At 39.1% G+C, this 17,535-nt stretch overlaps 1 pseudogene; it reads left to right on the top strand.

Annotated features, from left to right (window-relative positions):
• The first annotated feature begins 4,474 nt into the window (after nt 1–4,474).
• Nucleotides 4,475–17,535, top strand: part of LOC134486693 (ATP synthase-coupling factor 6, mitochondrial-like) — a 51,769-nt pseudogene continuing 38,708 nt past the window's right edge.

The raw sequence follows: 17,535 nt of genomic DNA, 5'->3' as shown, positions 1-17,535 counted from the left end.
ATTTGCATGCTCTAAAGTTTCCCAGCCTCCAACTGCAGGGATGTGTTTACATGTACTGCCAGAACCTGAGCTGCAATCTCAAGATATTAGTTCTAGAAACTGAAAATAATTTATGATAAATAATCAGATCAAGTGAAAACCTGAAAGTAGAGAAATTAAATAAGAAAATATGGCGAGGCAGTCAGCCTTTGAGGTTCAATGTCATGTGGAAGAATATTCCCCAAGGCAATATCTTTTTCAATTTTACTCCCTCCATGGGCACTTGAAAATGTCAAAATTACATTCCAAGTTGTAAATAACCCCTGACTTATACTGTGTGTACTCAGGATAAGAGTCTGTAGATACACGGTTTTTGAGAATGGGTAAACTCTGTGTTCAGTCATATCTCACTAGGAATCTTTCATCTCATAGGCTCCGTTCCAGAACATTTAAAAGCATTACAGATTGGAAATATGGCCTCCAATAACCCACATTCACATTATAATGATCCTGGGCAACATGTCTCTGAACTACTCCACCTCACAAAATGTGTGTTAAAGGTATGCATTAGAGTCTGAGCATCCCTAAAAAGATAGGTTAGCTATACAATCTCTGTTGGCAAATAGATAATAGTGAAAGCAAGAAAATCAGGACTATTCAATGCAGCCTCAGAATGAAGAAAGAGGAGGAGGAGGAGGAGGAGGAGGAGGAGGAGGAGGAGGAGGAGGAGGAGGAGAAGGAGAAAGAGGAGGAGGGGGAGAAGAGAAGAGGAAAAAAGAAAGAAAGAAGAGGAAGAAGAGAAGGAAGGAAGGAAGAGAGAGAGAGAGAGAGAGAGAGAGAGAGAGAGAGAGAGAGAGAGAGAGAGTATGTGTGTGTGTTTCTGATCCAGGGATAGTCTGGTCAATAACTGACCCATCATTATTTTCATAAACATAAACACATGGCCTCTACCTTTGATGTCTGAGAAAATCAGGAAATGTCCCTGGTAGCTGCAAAAGAGACAAAGTAGCTGCAGCTAGTTAAGAATAAGAGAGTGGGCTAAGAAAAAAGTCATTCCCAGGTCAGGATGCTCCACTTTTTGATACAGATTCCCTCCTTTTGGGATTTTTTTTATTAACTTGAGTATTTCTATATACATTTCGAGTGTTATTCCCTTTCCCAGGTTCCGGGCAAACATCCCCCTCCCCCCTCATAGGCTTTTATACAACCAGGCACTGCTGTAAGTCATTGAAGAGCTGAATTTGTGATCTGGGCCTGAGGGCTGGATCTTGCCCTGAACCGGAGAGCAAATTGGAGCTCCAGCTGCTCCCATGTGGGAAAGTGCTTGGCTTTACTCCAGGTTTTGGCTTGGTGGTGGTTGTGTCTGGGACTGCAGAGAGGCCTCTATGGGAGATTAGACAGCAGCTCTGTGTGTAAAGGCCATCTCTGTAGCTAATCATGGTGTATTCAGTTGAAAAGAGACAGTCCACGGTTTTAAGACCTTTATTGTCATGGTAGAAAGTAGATAGGTAAAACCATACTCCACTTCTCAGGGTGGGCCCAAGATTAAATACCTTTTGCTGGGAGGAATATCTGTGAAAGAAAGTTTATTGTCTAACCCCTCCAGACTTTTAGGTACCTCATTAAAATGGAGATCTCTGTCTTGTGCTAATGTGACCTGTGGTCATGCCTCTTTTCTTATTGTCTGAGATGTTAAGGTTACATGTGGAAGGGCTTGGGACATTACGCTAACATGACACATGGCCACAAATCTGTGGGGGTCTCCAGTTAGTGACAGTGGCTTGGTACCTGGGACCAGGCAAATATCCTACCAAACCTTCAAGTTCTCTGAAGCTTCTAGCCTTAGCTTAGTGGAGAACCATGATACCTTTTATGATCACATCTCCCCCTTCTACTTTTTTTTTTTAATGAGAGGCATCACTGAGTGACTGTTTCAATTATAGTGCATATTTGAGTAGGGTATAACTATAAAACCTGGGTTGGAGGGATAGCACAAATAAGCCAGAAGAGTAATGAGAGGTGGAGTTGGGGGTTGGGAATACAAAGGAGTGTTGCACCAATTAATTGTTCTGTGGGTTGTACAGTTTATAAGAGTATTAACATCAGTTTTAAACATTTGATTAATCTAAGTGGGCATCGTGTTTTGTTTACGATTATGTAACTGTCCCCAAGTTTATTAGCCATTTGACTTTGACAAGAGAGTTTATCTGTAGCTGGGAGTTCCCAAGTCTGTCCTCTGTGGGTCTGAGCTGTCATATATAGATCTCATCACATTTGTCTCAGGAGTCTTCTGTCAGCAAGGAGATGGTGCTCAGTCTGGATGTGTGACAGCAACATTATCCTTTTCTTTTGTAGAGATAAGCCTGTAGGGTAATCACAACATAGAAGAAGAGCCCCAAAGGTGATGTTTACATTGCATAAGGTGGTTAGTGTGTGTTAAGCCTGTAATGGTTTGCTTGAGAGGAAATCATGGTCCATTTTTATGATCCAAAAAATCAAGTGTGTTTGAGGATTTTAGACATGGAATGAAACCTTTAACTCTGCTTTGTATGTCTGAGGAATATATATTATGTTAATTATGTATGTGGGATAAGCAGTAATAGTTTGTCTGTAAAAGAAAAATGGTTGTTAATTAAATATCAAATACTGGTTATTAGTATAGTTGGTTTGAACTATGGGAGTAGATTAAGTATGATTTTGAACCTTAAAAGAAATCTTAAACAAATTGAAAAATCTTGGACATAAGTCGTAAATGCTAGGGAAAACAACATTTAAATAAAAAAGCCTGAAAAATTTGGAGTTGAAATGCCAAACACTGTCATAAGTGCTCCTGTTAGGGAGAACAGGCATTTAAACAAAGCCGGAAAACTTTTGAGTTATTCAGGTGTGTTTTTCCTTTGACTCCTTAGCAGCAAGATCTTATATATATATATATATATATATATATATATATATATATATATATATATATATTTTAGCAGCTTCTAGGTGCATGAAGGAAGGCCTGCTCTACTATGCTGCTACTGTGTCCTCTTGCAGACTGGACCCCTTGTTTTGCCCAGTTATTTATTTATTTATTGGCTGGCATATACTAAATGTAGAACAGAAGCAGAAGATGAAAGACCAACTTTGATGAAAACCTCAAATGTAGAACCACAGAGGCTGGATAGCACAGTTATCACGAGGGCCAGAGAGAGTGAGAGGCAGCACACATAGCTATGTTCTCTCTGTGCTTCTAGCTGAAGCTGCAGCAGTCCACTGGTCAGTGTGACAGGGCAAGGGCAGATCTAGTGTTTTGGGCCCATGAGGACTGAAGGAGTCCACTGGTTGAGCTCAAGGTGACAGGCTGACGAAGCAGAAAGCTCAGAGCTGGTGCTACTTTCTGAAAAGCAGCTGTTACTGTGTAGGAGCACTTGTTGTGGTTTTGTGGGAGGGGCAGAGAGTGAGTGCTATTTGCAGGTAGATTTGGAGAGTATAGCTGAGAATTAAAGCCTAGGTCTTTTGAACTAGGTCAGGGGTTAATCAGGTATTTGAGACATGTGGAGTTACAATGTGGGTCTATGTGTGGGACAACAATTGGGTTTGTCCCCATGTTGTAGCATTTGTTGTAGGGTTGTGTGTCCCACATCTACTATACCTTAGGGAGCTTGCTTGGTGAGCCAGGATGTGGGACATTGACTTTGCTTAACCCATGCAGTCACCCAACAGGGACAGGTGTTAGAGCATAGGGAAACAGTGGCATACTACCCAAGGATGGGAAACTAAAATCTGAGACAAAAGATAATGAAGTCTTACATGTCAGAGGAATCAGAAATTAAGGACTCACCAAGAAAGTACTCAGAAGTGATATGACAACCAAGAAAATGAATGCCTCAGAATATGAAAAGGACAAGCCTCCTGACTGTGTAATAATTAGCCCACTTTCATAAGAGGGACTTAAGTATCGAGCCAAATGCTATGAAGAATAGTTTAGTAACGTGTGAAAGAAAGTCATTCTTGGATGCTTCTTTTTTGGGATCTAGACCAGTTTAAAAATATTAGTTTATGGCCCATTACAAGAAGAATCTCTGCATATCTAATGTCCGCAGGTAACATTTTAGAATACGTGTCTATTCCTAGTTATATATAAGGTGCTCTCTGGCAGGGTCCTTTCCATATAGCCAAACTAAAGAAATTTGTATCTATGTATCCATATATTTATGTATGTATTGGTAAGTATTTCTGTGAACCTATGCATGGTAATAATTGCATCCCCATCTCTTCTCATCACATGACTTAACACGTGATTTCAAAACGTTTCTTGGTTTCAACGATATCTATATCCATGTCTATATCTCGGTTTCAACGATAGTATAAGAGAGACCTATAAATTAATATGTAATCGATGGTATTTTTATTGTTACTATGATAAAATGCCTGAAAAAGGTAACTTAATGAAGGAGGGGATTACTTTTACTCACACTTTGAGGGTAGAGCCCTTCAGAGCAAGAAAAACATGGGACAGGGGTCGGAGGCAGAGGTGGTCATACTTCACCTGCACTCAGGTATGAAATATGAGCATTGGTGATGATCCCGTTCTTTTTATGCTGTCCAGGACCCCAACCCACTCAATGGTGCTACGTACAACTCTGGCTGGTCTTCTCCTCTCAGAGAAGCCAAAACAAGCCACATAATTTGCTTCCATGGAGATTCTAGATCCTGTCTAGTTGACTATTAAGATTAACCCACACAGCCAGCAATTTTGTTGGAAATCCCAGAAGACAAGCATTCCACACAGTTTACATCTCTTGATCACAGTGATTTCAATAATAAGAAAAAAAAAGATGCGGTACCTGATATGGTACCAAAAGATAATCCGTGTTTCTAAGAAATGCACAATCTACATAGGGAGAGCAAGTTATTACCCTACCATTTGGCTTTAGGGGTAACTGAAACAAAAAAACCTCAGGACAAAATCAGATATAGGAACCAGGCCAGAGTTTACATAGGCTGCAGGCAAGGCTTTTACTGTCATTTTCACATAATTGAAAGATCACCTTTTATATGTTGTAAATAGCCACCCACTTCTAGTCTCCCACTCTATGTGCCTGGAGGCTATTTTGCTCCAAATAAATTGGGAATAATGAAAGACATATATAGGCTAATTACACTGTTTTTCAGTTGTTACATAATGTGTAGATGTCTCGAAGAATCACAATCCTGCCTTATTCATATAAATACAATTAACGATTCCATAACAATAACAAAAGAAATATTTAAGGCCCCTGCCCCATCTGAGATCTGTCCTCTCTGTATGAATGAGTGCAAATGCAAAGCAGTGTGAGGGTAACGAAAACAGAATCAGATCTGTGATAGTCTGGAAAGGACCAGGAGCTGGGTTTGTGAAAACAGTTGGGCACCAGCTCTACAATGTAGAGTGAGATTACTAAAGGAGAGAACACCAGAAAAGGGTTGGAAAACACCAAGGACGTCTTATAGTACCAAGAAAGTGTTTTTGAACCCTAAAAGACCTGTCAGGAACAAATCTGATGCAATCCAATTTGTTTATTGGAGATAGCTCAGGCTCAGTACACTGCTGAGCTGCAGGAAGAAGATCCCTATACACTCATTGGGACAAGGTTTTATAGAAAGCAGCAAGTAAGATTGCAAGATTTTATAAATAACAGGTAGCAAGGGGTGAGTGTTTCTTGGCTGTCTACCATTTATGTCCTATGATTTGTGGCCTTAAGCATAACTAGCTGATGTTGGGAGCCAAAACTTAAACTTTATTTCTTATTGATGGTTGTTATGCAGGGGTAGATTTGTACCTGATGGTGCAAATTTGTTGGGGAAAATAACCTGAAAACTGGCGCTGGGTACAGGTTTGTTAAAGATATTAACATGAAAATGCAGGACTTCTTGGGGTTAGCCTAGGAAATAGAGTTAGGCACTGTTTTGTGTTTGGTTGTTTGTTTGTTTGTTTGTTTGTCTTGGGGGTGGTAACTTGGAAAGTAATGCTAGATACTGGCTTTGGGTCAAACTTAGGTCAGGTTCTCTAAGATGGAGTCTGTTCCCAAAAGACTTGGTCTCTCAATTTGAGGAGTCACATAGATCTATAAGTTCTGAAAGCAGATTCTACAGGTAAGAAAAGATGTTAGAGAGTGCAAGAATCTATGACGTCCTCTAATTTGGCACGAGGCACTGTAGTATGTACCATTTTAGTGATCTTTGAGAAGATCAAATGTCTCTGAGCTGCAGCATCTCAAGTCAGAAGCCAGAGGACAAATTGAATCATAACAAGCAAGAGGTGTCTTCTGAAATAAACCTATTTAGTTTGATGCATCATAGTGGATATTGCTCTATGGAGGAAAGTGTCCAGATTCTGAGGATGTTCCATTAAACAACACAGGAGCTTGGATCCAGACAGGAGTAGGATCTCTGAAAGAATGATTAGTCACAATGGCCATTATTGTGTGAAACCAAAGTTCCACCTGTAATGATGTAGAATACCATTTGTACCATCCTTTCAGGGATCTCCATGAATAAGAAAAGAGAAGGATAAGGCTCAAAGGAGGGGAGTTAGGACCCCGAAACAGAAAGACAGTGTGGAGTAATTTAAAATAAGAATTCAGCAGTAGAATTCTGGAGGACAGATTGGAAATAGTTCTCACTCAATGTGAATATGCAGATATTTGTCCTTGTGAGACTAACTGTAAAGTATCAACCCTGTCTTTGCCTCTACCTTAATGTTAACAAAGCTCCATGAAGCCAGGTAACGGAACATGCAATTTTGAAAACAGGCCCACAGCACAACGAGGCATGTTGAATATATGGCTTTATGTTGGACATATTGGAATATAGATGAGTATTTTCTCCATGTCAGTGGACTATTATTAAATCCTTGTTCATTTTCCATAAAACTTTATATTGAACTGACGTCAATGGAAAGTGCTGGGACACTGAAGGTGAAAGCAGGTTAAACTGAGGTCTATACTAATTGCCTCTAATAAACACATCCTTAGGTTTCCTCACCTTATGAACACTTCACTGAGCTAAAGATTACAATGTATGGTTCAGCAATAGTGAACGAATTTGAAGGATTTATTGTGTATCATTAAAAAATAATATCTCTATCATATTATAAGTGATATTTCCCTTAAGCAAGGTAGAAAGAACCACTCAAAGTCAAACTTCAAGACTCGTGTTTTCTTGAGTGCCAATATAATGGAAGAGAGATAGCTGGTCAGGGAAGTTACACAGATTTTCACTCTGGGGTTCTCCTTTAATAGACAGTCTTGCAAATACATCCATGTCCAAATGTATAGAAAGGAGATTTTTTTTAAAAACTTGTTTTTGAAAATTCTCATTGATGATAACAATTTTTGCCCTTCATGAACAGCAGGAAACATTCGTGTCATAGAATAACACGTCAGGCTCTCAAGGTTTCATGCCAGCTACACATTGAAATCTCAAACTCTCAACACAAAAAGTTTTTGGGAAATATGAATGGCTTTCATATAATAAATACTTCAGAACCTCATTCTCAGCACAAGAGGTTTCTTCTTCATATCTATGAACACAAAATGGATTTTTACAATTTGATAAAGATTTACTGTGTCTCTTACTTACTGACTTTCATGGATGAATGAATATTATCCTTCAGCTGGAGGTGATTGGCACAAGTGGACAATACACCTTGATTTCCACCTTGGAAATATAGATCAGGAAAATACTAACAACGGAGATATTGGTGCATCCAGGGAGAAAAAATGAGATCCTAAATCCAGAGAAGGCTAGGTAAAGGAGCTTCTGGAGCCAAAAACATCAGCCAGAAAGTCAAGGACATCTGTCCCAAAAAAACAGGGTTATGGCTGCAGTTGAGGTAGGATGTACTTGTGTTAAGATGTTACAATTAAGACTCCCACGGGGTGAAAGATGGATTAGTTAAGAAGGTATATGTTTGCATTCAATCATGAAGATAAGTACTTAGATTTCTAATTCAAAACAAATAAACAACCTCTGCACCCCCCCCAAAAAAAAAACAAAATCAAAAACAAAAACAAAACACACCTAATCTCAGTCATAAGGAGGCAGAGATAAGCTTCTTGGTACACAGTGGCCAGCTAGTCTTACTTAATTAAATGAGAAATTCAAGCTCAAATGACAAACTCAAGAAATGTAAACAATGACACTGAAGAAATGGCTAAATAGAACACTGATTACTCTTCCAGAGTAATTTTGGAATAATTGTAATCACAGGTTTCTACCCTGACTTTGATCATTCAGATAAAAGATAAAAAATCTTTATGTTTATAAGATTCAGACAGCATTAGGGCTAGGAAGATATTTACTCTATGCCACTTATGTTTACTTCCTGGCCAATAACCCCATGATATGACTTACAATCTTCTCTCTAGGCCACTCGTATTTCAAGTGGACAGCTCTCAAAGCCATATTTTCAGGATTCCTACTCCATGATGTATTCTCCTCTCTCTGCCCGATCTCCTTTCTCCTATCCCACCCAATCTACATATCTTCTGATCAGCTACAGAGTGTTGGCATTTTTATTCAACCAATAGTTTTAAATTATGAGAAAAGGTCACATAGCATTACTTAGTTTTGTGAGCATGTGATGATTGTCTAGTCCTTGATGTAATCCAGAGCTTGGGGGCCAGCATTAAAATACTGAACAATAGAACAAATCTCAATATGAATTTTATGGAAATGATAATATTTACATTAGATAAAAAAATTGATTTTCCAAAATGAAAAAGGAAAGATGAAGATAAAACCAGGAACTTCTTTTATTTTACAGAAGGCCCAAGTAAAACAGAGATATTTGAAAAATAACTTAAAGATAGCCTTTGCTTGACTATAAGTTACCAAATTTCCTGAGGTAGCAATTAAATACGTTGATTAAAAAAAAGTCCACTACTTAAAACCATAAGTCTTTCTTCTAACATTCATTTGATTTTTCTAAAACACATAAGAACAGACTCAGATTTAATAACTACTTAACTTTTCTTGCAAATTTGTCAAAAACTTTAACCACTTAGAAAGTAAGGTATAATGATCTCAGGATATATTCAATTTTTCTGTCTAGTCAGTGTTTAAATGTTTCTTAAAAAGTAAACTAAAACCCATTACCTGCATTTTAGAAAATAAATAAATAGTAATCAAAATTTATGTACCCTAAAATAATAATCCATGTATTCCATGTGGGAGAAAGGGTGAAGATCCCTTACCTCTTTTGATGCTTGTTGGTTTTAAAAAAATATTTATGTTGTTTTAAATTGTGTAAGAGAGTGAGACACACACACACACACACACACACACACACACACACACACACACACATGGAGATAGAGACAGAGAGAGAGAGAGAGAGAGAGAGAGAGAGAGAGAGAGAGAGAAAGAGAGAGAAACACATAAAGTTTCCCTGAAGAACAGAAAGATGGCTCAAAACTGCAAAGCTGAAATATATATTTTTCCTTAGAGAGCTAGGTCTGTCTCCCAAGTGGTTTAATTAACATAGACTTATACAACTCTCCTAAATTTGGTTGGTCAATTTAGACAAAGAAAGAGAAAATCAATCAAGGTACTTCTTTAACCACACTTGAAGGAAAGTTTAGTCTGTGCAGCCAAGTAAATATTAAAAGTAGAAAATGGAGATTAAATGGGAACCATACTGGAAAGAGCTACAAAGAGACCAATTAAATACCCACAACCTACCCAGGTCTATATTCAGGGTTCTAAAGTGGTCTTAAGTGTTAAACAGAAGGTCACAGAAATGCATCTCTATACAGTCTCCTTGCCTATCACTGAGCTATCATTGTCTCTTTGGAAACATATGAAAGAGTGGAATCTTTCCTAGAGTAGAATTTTCACATGGCTGTCCCAAGCTTTCTCCCATCTCAGCATGAAATTCCTGGGAAAATTCCAATTTCTCAAGGCCTATTGTCTCAGTGGTCTGATAGCCACAATGAGAGGCACAAACATCTCTTTAAAATATCTTTATCCCAAATATGACCAAATTAAAGGGTGTGAAATCCTCAAAGAATTTATAAAATATAATTTTTAATTTTAGAATTCTTAAGAAAATAAAGATGAGAACATTAAAATTAATACAAATAGTTTGATGGATTTTGCTTTATCATTAAAGTTATAATGAACAAATATCAAAACTTAATTAAACATGTTTATCCCTTCCATGCCTGGTATGCTCACAGATGCTGTGAGCATCAAATATGGTTGACTATAAGATAGGAGAACTAAAATACCCAAGTTAATAAAGATGGAGGAAAAAAAGATAAGAGAACTATGCATAATGTTTGGTTTGCATAACTAGAATTTCTTCAGGAATAAATATGAGTGTGGGCCTATAGAGATGTTTCTGAGGTAAAAATTTTATACAGAGCCATGTACTGATTGCAGAACTCATGACTGATTGCCTGCAAACACTACAACTCCTGATCCAGGGAATGTGATGCTCTTTTCTAAACTCAACAGTCACCCTTACCTGACAACACACACAAACTCAAACACACACACACACACACACACACACACACACACACACGCACGCACACACACACACACACACACAAACAAAAACACACACCACATAATGTAAATAAAATTGAATGAAAGAAAACTTTTAACATGTCAGTGTTCTTAGGTAAATTTAGTTTGTAACAGTTCACATTGCTCCTTAATTTCTCAAAGCAGATCCTGTGTCAATCCTCTGTGGCACTGCAGCTAGAGCAGAAAGCCTACAGATTTCTAAGCTCACTTGTTTACATGTACAAAGAAATGAAGATCCAGGAAAGACAGAAGACCAAGCCGCAGAAAAAAAAATGGTAAGTGACAGCCTAAGGATGGGAGTTCACTGAGTGGACATTGGCTTGGTTAGTTTCTACCAGGAGCAATAAAGCCATCATCTTGTGGAGATTGTTTTTTTGTTGTTTTGTTTTTGGTTTTTTTTGTTTTTTTCTTGTGTAGTTGTCTCCCTCTAATTCTCAGCCTCAGAATTTATGACTCTTAAAGTTGTTTTGGGTTCAGAAAAATAGTATGATTGGGAGGTGGGTTTCTTTTTGTTTGTTTTGTTTTGATTTGTTTTTATGTCAGATGATCAGACACTTTTGTCTAACTTCCTAAATCTTCTATCATCATCACCTCTTTTTCCTTGGAGTTACCCATGACGAAACTAATCATGGGTGCATCTGAAAGGCTTTCCCTCTCTCTGGTACCTCTTTCAGAAAGCAAAGCAAGTCACCATGGAGATTATACCAAAAAGTTACCATAAGGAGATTAGAATAAAAAAAATAAAGAAGGGTCAAGAGATGGCTCACTGGTTAAGAACATTGGTTGATCTTCCAAAAGACACGAGTTCAATTCTCAACTCCCCTACAAAAGAAAGATTAAAACATTTGTAACTAAAGTTGCACATGAACCTGTGTCTTCTTTTCTATGGGCACCAGGCATGCAGAGAGTATACAGTCATATATGAAGATAGCATATACTCGGAAAATGTTTTTAAAAATAATAGAATGAGTAGCTCCACCTACAGGGCTCTTATAAGTCTTCTAAGACTCTTAAAAACCCTTACCCGGTACCATATAGCATGTATGTATTTGCACTCCTGTGTGTGTGTGTGTGTGTGTGTGTGTGTGTGTGTGTGTGTGTGTGTGTGTGTGTTTGTGCATGTGTATGGAAAGCAAAGGATTGTTTTTCCTCAGACACCATCTACCTTTCTTTCTTTCCTTCCTTCTTGTCTTCCTTCCTTCCTAACTTCCTTCCTTCCTTCCTTCCTTCCTTCCTTCCTTCCTTTTTTTCTTTCTTTCTTTCTTTCTTTCTTTCTTTCTTTCTTTCTTCCTTTTCAAGACAATAGAGACATGATGTCTTATTGGCATAAGAATTGACAAGCAGGCTAAGATGGGTTGACATCAACCTCAAGGATCAACTGGACTTCATTTCTCCATTGTGGAAATTACAATCACACACAACAACACTTGAACTGTATTCCATTTTATTAAATTGGGCATTTCTTATTTATATTTCAAATTTTATTCCCTTTCTCAGTATCCAGGCCAACATCCCCCTAACCCTTCCCACTCCCCTTTGATATGGGTGTTCCCCTCCCAACTCTACCCCCATTACTGCCCTCTCCCCAACAATACCATTCACTGGGGTTCCAGCCTTGGCAGTACCAAGGACTTCCCCTTCCACTGGTGCCCCTACTAGGCTATTCATTGCTACGTATGAATTTGGAGCCCAGGCTCAGACAATGTATAGTCTTGGGGGAGTGGCTTAGTCCCTGGAAGCTCTAGTTGGTTGACATTGTTGTTCGAATGGGGTCTAAAGTCCCTTCAGCTCTTTCCGTCCTTTCTTTGATTACTTCAACAGGGGTGCCATTCTCAGGTTAGTGGTTTGCTGCTGGCATTTGCTTCCGTATTTGTTATATTCTGGCTGTGTCTCTCAGGAGAGATCTACATCCGCTTCTTGTTAACCTGCCCTTCTTTGCTTCATCCGTCTTATCTAATTTGGTGACTGTATATCTATGGGCCACATGTGGGGCAGGCTCTGAATGGGCATTCATTCAATTTCTGTTCTATACTTTGTCTCCGTATCCCCTGCTAAGTTTTTTCTTGTTCCCCTTTTAAAGAAGGAGTGAAGCATCTCCCATTTGGTCATCCTTCTTGAGTTTTAGGTGATCTGTGCATCTTGGGCAATCCTAGCATTTCGGCTAATATCCACATATCAATTAGTGAATACCATGTGTGACTTTCTGTGATTGAATTACCTCCCTCAGGTTGTTATTTTCTAGTTCCATCCATTTACCTACGAATTTCTTGAAGTCATTGTTTTTGACAGCTGAGTCATATTCCATTGTGTAGACATACCACATTTTCTGTATCCATTCCTCTGTTGAAGGGCATCTGGGATCTTTCCAGCTTTTTGATATTATAAATAAGGCTGCTCTGAGCATAGTGGAGCATGGATCTTTCTTGTATGTTGGAGCATCATTTGGGTATAAGCCCAAGAGAGGTATAGCTGGGTCCTCAGGTTGTGCAATGTCCAATTTTGTGAGGAACCTCCAGACTGATTTCCAGAATGGTTGTACCAGTCTGCAATCCCACCAACAATGGAGGAGTGTTCCACTTTCTCCGCATCCTCGCCAGCATCGGCTGTTATCTGAGTTTTTGATCTTAGCCATTCTCACTGGTGTGAGGTGAAATCTCAAGGTTGTTTTGATTAGCATTTCCCTTATGACCAAGGTGTTGAACATCTCTTTAATTCAATATTCCTCAAATGAGAATTCTTTGTTAAGCTCTGAACCCCATTTTTAATAGGCTTATTTGTCTCCTGGCAGTTTGAGTATGTTCTTTGCATATTTTCGATATAAGCCCTCTATCAGATATAGGATTGGTAAAGATCTTTTCCCAAACTACTGGTTGCCATTTTGTCCTAACAACAGTGTCCTATGCCTTGCAGAAGCTTTGAAGCTTTTTAAGATCCTCATTTCTCAATTTTTGATCTTAGACCATGAGCCATTAGTGATAGAGCAATGAACTAGCACTCAGATGTCCAGGACTCCTATCATCCAAAGTAGGTAAAACTAGTATTCAAGGCATGTAATGTACCTGATTTAGATATATGTTGATTATCAAATTGCCATAACTCTCTCCTACTTACCAAATATGTAAATGCTTGTGTCCATAGAGCACTTAAAATCCAATAATATTGCCTTTCCCGGTTTCTGGACCAACATCCCCCTAACCCTTCCCTCTCCCCTTCTTTATGGGTGTTCCCCTCCCCATCCTTCCCCCATTACCGCCCTCCCCCCAAAAATCATATTCACTGGGGATTCAGTCTTAGCAGGAACAAGGGCTTCCCCTTCCACTGGTGATTTTTACTAGGATATTCATTGCTACCTATGAAGTCAGAGTCCAGGGTCAGTCCATGTATAGTCTTTGGGTAGTGGCTTAGTCCCTGGAAGCTCTGGTAGGCTGGCATTGTTGTTCATATGGGGTTCGAGCCCTTTCAAGATCTTCCAGTCCTTTCTCTGATTCCTTCAAGAGGGGTCCTGTTCTCGGTTCAGTGGTTTGCTGCTGGCATTCACCTCTGTATTTGCGGTATTCTGGCTGTGTCTCTCAGGAGAGATCTACATCTGGCTCCTGTCAGTCTGCACTTCTTTGCTTCATCCATCTTGTCTAATTGGGTGGCTGTATATGTATGGGCCACATGAGGGGCAGGATCTGAATGGGTGTTCCTTCTGCCTCTGTTTTAATCTTTGCCTCTCTCTTCCCTGCCAAGGGTATTCTTGTTCCCCTTTTAAAGAATGAGTGAAGCATTCACATTTTGGTCATCCGTCTTGAGTTTCATGTGTTCTGTGCATCTAGGGTAATTCAAGCACTTGGGCTAATACCCACTTATCAATGAGTGCATACTATGTGTGTTTTTCTGTGATCGGGTTACCTCGATGTCTTCTGTGAAGGTCTGATAGAATTCTGCACTAAACCCATTTGAACATGGGCTCTTTTTGGTTGGGAGACCTTTAATGTCTGCTTCTATTTCCTTAGGAGATATGGGGTTGTTTAACTGGTTTATCTGTTCCTGATTTAACTTCGGTACCTGGTATCTGTCTAGGAAATTGTCCATTTCCTACAGATTTTCAAGTTTTGTTGAATATAGGCTTTTATATTAAGATCTGATGATTTTTTTGAATTTCCTCTGAATCTGTAGTTATGTCTCCCGTTTCATTTCTGCTTTTGTTAATTGTGACACACTCTCTGTGTCCTCTCGTTAGTCTGCCTAAGGGTTTATCTATCTTGTTGATTTTCTCAAAGAACCAACTTTGGTTCTATTGATTCTTTCTATGGTCCTTTTTGTTTCTACTTGGTTGATTTCAGCTCTGAGTTTGATTATTTCCTGACTTCTACTCCTCCTGGGTGTATTTGCTTCTTTTTGTTCTAGAGCTTTTAGGTGTGGTGTCAATCTGCTAAAATATGCTCTTTCCTGTTTCCCTCTGCAGGCACTGAGCACTATGAGTTTTCCTCTTAGCACAGCTTTCATTGTGTCCCATAAGTTTGGGTATGTTGTATCTTCATTTTCATTAAATTCTAAAAAGTTTTTAATTTCTTTCTTTATTTCTTCATTGACCAGGTTATCATTGAGTAGAGCATTGTTCAATTTCCACGTATATGTGGGCATTCTTCCCTTATTGTTATTGAAGACCAGTTTTAGGCCGTGGTCTTCCGACAGCACGCATGGGATTATTTCTATTTCTGTACCTGTTGAGGCCCGTTTTTTGACCAATTATATGGTCAATTTTGGAGAAAGTACCATGAGGAGCTGAGAAGAAGGTATATCCTTTTGCTTTAGGATGGAATGTTCTTTAAATATCAGTTAAGTGCATTTAGCTCATGACTTCTCTTAGTCTGTTTATGTCTCTGTTTAATTTCTGTTTCCATGACCTGTCCATTGATGAGAGTGGGGTGTTGAAATCTCCTACTATTATTGTTTGAGGTGCAATGTGTGTTTTGAGCTTTAGTAAGGTTTCTTTTACGTATGTAGGTGCCCTTGTATTTGGGGCATAGATATTTAGGATTGAGAGTTCATCTTTGTGGATTTTATCTTTGATGAATATGAAGTGTCCTTCCTTCCTTTTTTGATGACTTTTAGTTGAAAATTGATTTTATTTGATATTAGAATGGCTACTCCAGCTTGCTTCTTCCAACCATTTGCTTGGAAAGTTGTTTTCCAGCCTTTCACTCTGAGGTAGCATCTGTCTTTGTCTCTGAGGTGTGTTTCCTGTAGGCAGCAGAATGCAGGGTCCTCGCTGCGTATCCAGTTTGTTAATCTATGTCTTTTTATTGGGGAGTTGAGGCCATTGATGTTGAGAGATATTAAGGAGTAGTGAATATTGCTTCCTGTTATATTCATATTTGGATGTGAGGTTATGTTGCCAAGACGATTAGTTTCTTGCTTCTTCTAGGGTGTAGCTTGTCTCCTTATGTTGGGCTTTACCATTTATTATCCTTTGTAGTGCTGGATTTGTAGAAAGATAATGTGTAAATTTGGTTTTGTCATGGAATATCTTGGTTTCTCCATATATGTTAATTGAGAGTTTTGCAGGATACAGTAACCTTGGCTGGCATTTGTGTTCTCTTAGGGTCTGTATGACATCAGTCCAGGATCTTCTGGCCTCCATAGCTTCTGGCGAAAAGTTCTGGTGTGATTCTGATAGGTCTGCCTTTATATGTTACTTGACTTTTTCCCTTACTGCATTTAATATTCTTTCTTTACTTTGTGTGTTTGGTGTTTTGACTATTATATGACGGGAGGTGTTTCTTTTCTGGTCCAATCTATTTGGAGTTCTGTAGGCTTCTTGTATGCCTATTGGTATCTCTTTTCTTAGGTTAGGGAAGTTTTCTTCTATGATTTTGTTGAAGATATTTACTGGTCCTTTGAGCTGGGAGTCTTCACTCTCTTCTATACCTATTATCCTTAGGTTTGATCTTCTCATTGATTCCTGGATTTCCTGTATGTTTTGGACCAGTAGCTTTTTCTGCTTTACATTTTCTTTGACAGTTGAGTCAATAATTTCTATGGAATCTTCTGCTCCTGAGATTCTCTCTTCCATCTCTTGTATTCTGTTGGTGAAGCTTGTATCTACAGCTCCTTGTCTCTTCTTTTAGTTTTCTATATCCAGGGTTTTTTCCATGTGTTCTTTCTTGATTGCTTCTATTTCCATTTTTAATTCCTTCAACTGTTTGATTGTGTTTTCCTGGAATTCTTTCAGGGATTTTTGGGTCTCCTCTCTATGGGCTTCTACTTGTTTATTTATGATTTCCTGGAATTCTTTCAGGCGTTTTTGCGATTCCTCTCTGTAGGGTTCTACTTGTTCTCTAAGGGAGTTCTTCACGTCTTTCTTGAAGTCCTCCAGCATCATGATCAAATGAAACTAGATCTTGCTTTTCTGGTCTGTTTGGATATTCCATGTTTGTTTTGATGGGAGAATTGGGCTCCGATGATGCCATGTAGTCTTGGTTTCTGTTGCTTGGGTTCCTGTGCTTTCCTCTCGCCATCAGATTATCTCTAGTGTTACTGTGTTCTGCTATTTCTGACTGTGGCTAGACTGTCCTATAAGCCTGTGTGTCAGGAGTGCTGTAGACCTGTTTTCCTTTTTTCTTTCAGCCAGTTATGGGGACAGAGTATTCTGCTTTCGGGCATGTAGTTTTTCCTCTCTTCAGGTCTTCAGCTGTTCCTGTGGGCCTGTGTCTTTAGTTCACCAGGCAGGTCACTTGCAGCAGAAAAGTTTGTCTCACCTGTGGTCCTGAGGTCAAGTTCGCTATCGGGGTGCTTCCCTCGAGCTCTCTGCAGCAGCAGCAACCAGGAAGATCTTCGCCGCCGTTTCCAGGAGCTTCAGTGCACCAGGTTTCAAGATGGCGTTTGGTGTTTTCCTCTGGAATCAGTAATATGTGCAGAGTGAAGTCTCTTCTGGTTTCCCAGGCGTGTCTGCCTCTCTGAAGGTTTAGCTCTCCCTCCCACGGGATTTGGGTTCAGAGAACTGTT

Source organism: Rattus norvegicus, chromosome 4, assembly GCF_036323735.1.
Source record: "Rattus norvegicus strain BN/NHsdMcwi chromosome 4, GRCr8, whole genome shotgun sequence".
NCBI classification, from domain to species: Eukaryota; Metazoa; Chordata; class Mammalia; order Rodentia; family Muridae; genus Rattus; species Rattus norvegicus.
This window is presented reverse-complemented; position numbering and strand designations above follow the sequence as displayed.